The 5,603-nt window shown below is 43.6% G+C and overlaps 1 pseudogene; it reads left to right on the plus strand.

Annotated features, from left to right (window-relative positions):
• Positions 1–213: 213 nt before the first annotated feature.
• Positions 214–1,735, plus strand: LOC149985540 (uncharacterized; annotated as a pseudogene).
• The last annotated feature ends 3,868 nt before the right edge of the window (positions 1,736–5,603 follow it).

Genomic DNA, 5,603 nt, shown 5'->3' on the forward strand with positions numbered 1-5,603 from the left:
AATGATCTGGAAGTCCAAATTGAAGGTAGGCCTTAGTCTGTGAATCTTTCATTTTTATGAATTTGTGAACATTTTGTCAGGAATGTCCTTTGAAAGTGGAAAAACACTAGTTCATAAAAACAACTGATCAAATTCTATTGTAATATATGTAATTTAGTCTATATTCTTATTCTCAAACATGTTGTTTGCTCTTCCACTGTGACCCTCACAGCCATGAAAGACAGAGGGAAGTCCATGACTAGGACACAAGAGACCAGTCAGAACAGTTCTGAGAACAGCCTGACAGACATCCTCAGTGTCCGGTGTGCCAGTGATATTGTCCTACAGCCAATGCCACCAGGGAGAAAGAATAGCCGATCCCACTTCCACAACATGGATGTGACTAAAGAGAGGGCTGACATGGGAAGGCTTCCATTGGCCACTCCACCCATCAGGCTCCCAATGCTCACTGTGACCTCTCTCAATGCCCAAAGTAACAAAAACATCCTCAAGGTGCCTCGCATGCCTCGTCTGCAGATGGAGGGACAGATGGGTAGCAAGCGTCTGGGTCCGGTTAAAACCAAAACCGGAGGGAGCACATTTACCTCCAGCCACAAGAAGGAGCCAGAGGTTAAATCCAGCAGACCACGGACACCAGGAAGCATCCCTAGGAGGCCCAATTTATGCTACACTGCAGCCAAGGCAGTAGCTCCTTTATCTGGGACTCCATGCAGCCAGTCTGAGGTGAGGATCCAGGCCAATCCTCTCAAGAGGTCTAACATCCAGGACCAAAGGCCCCGCTCTCCTCCTGCTCAGGCCAGACGGTCTCTGTCCGACGGCAGCCTCTTGCAGCCGCCATGTTCTCCTGTGGATATCCTCCAGCCGGAGGTCCAGGCCAGCAGAAGCCTGGCTCGACCCAAGACCGGGATAGCTAGGATAACAAGACATACAGATGGCAGCACTCTGAGGTTCCCTAACCAGACCTTAGAGATTATAAACTCCATGGGTAGGAGGGAGAGCACCAATTCTTTCCCTGTGCTGCCAACCATTGCAGTGTCAGCCTCACCTCCCCTGATGGCCATCCCATTGCCTACCCCAATGGTCAGCCATGTGCCTGACCTTCTGGTGCCTACTCCATCTGCATCTCCGGTTCCTTCCAGCCGAGTGCCTGCCCCACCTGCCTCCCCAGTGCCAGCCCGGCCTGCCAACGCCAGATCACGGCGTGTGTCGAAGAAGATCCAGCTATTACAGATCCGGTCTGCTATGCTGGAACAGCAGCGACCAGAACAACTGGGTGACAAACAAATCATATTACCCTCTGAGCCCCTGTCCTTCAGTAGCACTGAGAGATTGTTCCTCTGTGGTCCACCCTTAGTCTGCGGAGATGATGGCTGTCACCCCCTGACCAGAACTTCGCCCAGCCACACAGGTCGCACCGACCACTCCCCTTTATTGACCAGTAGGAGAGTCGTGCAGGTGGGTGAGAAGTGCCCCTTTGATACCCTCTTGACCCCCTTGGTCCCACTGGCAGAACAGCCTCCTATCAAGCGGGGGCACATGCCCGCCTCCCGTGCCAAGGCCGAGCGGGAATGGGAGAATAGCCAACGAGGGCGCAGGAAGAGAGTGGGGCCCATTCACTGGGACGTTAACTTTAAGTCTGGGCCTTTCTTCCCAGTGTGTGTCTCTCCATCACTGCCCTCGATCTTGGAGGTGGATGAAGAGTCTGTCTGAAGAGATGCAGCAAAGCCAGTTGTAAGGGGTCGCACACACACGCACACCTTCATTTTATTTATTTTTTACCTTTTTTTAAATTGTGAAGTTAGTTAAGAACAAATTCTTATTTACAATGATGACCTACCCCGGCTAAACCCTGACCCGGACGACACTGGGCCAATTGTGAGCCGCCCTATGGGACCAGTGCCTTATACCGCTGCGCCAATCAGGAGCCCTATTGAGACCTCATGGCCTCCCATGGACCAGAGAGGATCAGCTAGCATCTGCCCTGCCTGCCATCCTAGTACCTCCACTGCCCTTTCAACCCCAAACCACAAAGGGCAGGTGACAGAAATTATCCAGCGCCCACCGATCCAGGCTGTTCTGCATGAGCAGCAGCAGCTACTGTCGGAAGTACTGTTGGAACAGACTTTTCCTATGAGACCCAACAGGAGCCACAAGATGTCAAAGTACTTTCATCCCTGGGGTGTGGAGCTTCTCGAACAGTGTTCTCTTCCTGAAGATGGACTGCTTCAACTCCTTAGGAGTATCCAGTATCTAGTACGCTGGTGTGATGGTGGAATATGTCCCTCAGTATCAACTAGAGATTAATATTAATCCACTTGTTATTCTAATAAGGCAAATGTTAATTTATCATCACCATGTTCCAAAGAATTCTGTGTCTATAAAGTTTTATTGCTGTTGAAAATGATCTGTGGTGTGTGTTGTTGGTTTCTTGTGAGCTATGAAGTATACCCTTTTAGTAGAATGTTTATTTCTTCATTGGATTGGTTGATTTGTTGACCAAAGAGAAGAGGTAAGTGCTGACCGGACTAATATAAGTGAAGTGATTCAAATTTGTATTAATCCGAAGGTGGCACATCTGACTCACACCTTAGTGTCATAATTCTTCACGTTTTCAATGTATAGCAACACTGACAAATTCTAAGGTGGAACTATTTGTACTACAGCATTTGAAATGAGGATCTATCCAAACACAGTGTTTATGAAATGCGAGAATGCTGAACATCATTTTCTGACCAATAGGCTTGTTTGTCGTAATATTTGGCCAAAGTTCTCTTCGCTTGAGTCAAGAGGCCCTGTCTCAACTTGCACATGTAAGGGAAGCAGACAGCCGCAGATGAAATATAACTGCTGCGATAACCAGGTCTCTTTTGCCAAAAGAAAAATACCTGGATAGTGCCACATAAGACGACGCTTATATAAATTATTCCTTTAATACGAATAAAAATTACCCCTTTATCTGGAATAGATAACATTTACTTAGCCTTCAAACTGTGCTTAGTTTAAAATACTGTTGATTGGACTGCAAGGCAGTGACTGTATCGTTTTTCTTTTGATCTGAGGCCTGACACTGTACGACACTTTGTGTCTCATCCTCCGTCATTTGAATAAAGCTTCCTCAGCATGATTTTATTCTAACATTATCCATGTTTTTTTTTTTCAACCCTCAAAAACAAATGTTGATCCCCATGTAACGACACGTGTTATTCCACAGGGGGGCACTAAAGGTCTGTAACGAAAGGAGGTTGAAGACTTTGGACCTTGAACACCATCTAAACTTACACACAGCCTCAACTATTTAAATGACAGAAAATGTCATATCTGCTCTCACACAGTACATTAATAGATGATGATCCCTTTGGTTTTTCACAGTCCATCATAATAAATACTTTTTGGCAACGTATGTATTGTTGTCTAAGGTTCATTCCGAAACGCATTCTCTCCACCAAAGCCTACTAGCATTATAAAGATATCACTCAAGTTTAAGAGGTGTTACCACATTTTTGTAGATATTTATATGGGGGCCAGCGCAAAGACTCACATTGCACTGTAAGATCAGTCATGCATCGTACCCAGTCTCTCTCCAGAAACATGCATGAGAAAGCTATGACTCAGCAGAGAAGTATGTCTTAATCAATTGTTCAAGAAAGAAGAGCGAGAGATAGAGACAAAGCATAGAAGGATGTTGGGTAACATATGAACACTTTCCATCATACTCTCAGGAAGGTTAGGTAAGTTAGGCTACATGTGATTGTGCGTCACCATAACTGAAACACAGCCTTCTTTCTTTCAGTATTTTCCATAAACTAGGAAACATTTGCATACATTTCAATTTCCCTGGCCGGCACTAAAGGGGTTAATCAGCTGTGTGCTCTTAGTTTACGCTCACTAGCAGAATACGTCTGCCACAGATGCTGCGTTAAGGTGACTATTCTATCACAGAGAGGACTGACAACCAGAGGTGTTTCCAGAGGCCAACAACAGAGCAGGTTACAGAAGCTTCAAACCTAACCCCCGCCCCCCCACACACACACACACACAGTCTTGTATTTGTAACCAATTTAGGATTCCTCACAAATACATACCTTTTGAGGACCATGCTTTCCAGACATCATAGAAGCACAGAAATTACACTCATGAGTTAGAAAAAAAATCAATTATGAGGAAATCACGTAAAGTTGCTGACTCCTTGAAAAAAGTTAACTTGAAATTTTAACAACTACTTGAGACCATACATTGCAAATCAAATCAGTCTCATACACATGGTTAGCAGATGTTTATGCGAGTGTAGCGAAATGCTTGTACGATTCTAGTTCCAACTGTGCAGAAATATCTAACAAGTAATCTAACAATTTCACGACAACTACCTTATACACAAATGTGTAAAGGAATATTTAAGAATACGTACATATAAATATAAGGATGAGCGATGGCCGAACGGCATAGGCAAGATGCAGTAGACGGTATAGAGTACAGTATATACATATGAGATGAGTAATGTAGGGTATGTAAACATTATATAAAGTGGCATTGTTTAAGTGACTAGTGATACATTTATTACATCAAATTATTCATTATTAAAGTGGCTAGAGATTGAGTCTGTATGTTGGCAGCAGCCACCCAATGCATTGCAATGCATTGCCATCAGCCATCGAGAGAATGCCTCCTATGAAATCTATAAAAGCTATCCAACTGCCTAAGTTGTACCTAAAGGAAGCAACACGGATGGCAACTCAACGGCTGTAGTGTAGTTCTTCATTAAAGTATTTAAACTGGAAAAAACATTTTAGTAATGGATTCAATATATCCAAGTAACAGATTAATAGTTTAGACTTTTCTTAATTTTTCTGTAACATTTCAAGTCAGCAGGCTTTGTATTCTTGAGACCTTAGTCACTCCAAAAGTGAACCATCCACCAGGACAAACTTCCCTGAACAGTGAGATAGAGGACATTTGTCATCTGCCTATGAGATAGCCAGAAGCATCTCATACACTTATTTTATCTGATCTGCAACTATTCTGTTGTGTCTATAGAACTGTACTGCTCTCCAGTCCCTGTTTACTAGCGCTTGGGGAGAAGCAGCAATGCATTTCTCACAGTCTTGTTTTCCAGGCATTTTTCCCCATTCGGATAAAGTTCATCAAGGAATCTTCAACTGCATCCACCTCTATTGTCGACCAATACCTTTTTGTTCCTTTGTCACCTTTGTAAAGAGATGGCATTATGAATGACTACATTAAATAAAGGTTGACTACAATACAGTACTTGAACATCTCTCTGTATTAACTCTACAAGGTTACAGCTGTATCTGCAGAGAGTGTGTTGAAATTAAACTAATAATCCCAACTAAATAACTACATAGATAAGGATGTGAGAGGAGAATGTGCAATGCTGACATCAAAGCAGACTCAATCTGTATGGAATCTAAGCCCAACAATCTGTTTGCAACGTAAACCTTCTAATAAAAGCAATACCTATTAAATCAAGTTCCCTCCCTCAAGAAAAACAATGTAAAGCGTGGTAATCCTTCTGTGTTATCATCTATCCTGACACACTAGTTCCAGATCTAACGTCTTGACTTGTGTCCAATCCAAACTGAACCATT

This window comes from Oncorhynchus mykiss, chromosome 1 (genome assembly GCF_057628025.1).
Source record: "Oncorhynchus mykiss isolate SJ-2025 chromosome 1, ASM5762802v1, whole genome shotgun sequence".
Taxonomy (NCBI): Eukaryota; Metazoa; Chordata; class Actinopteri; order Salmoniformes; family Salmonidae; genus Oncorhynchus; species Oncorhynchus mykiss.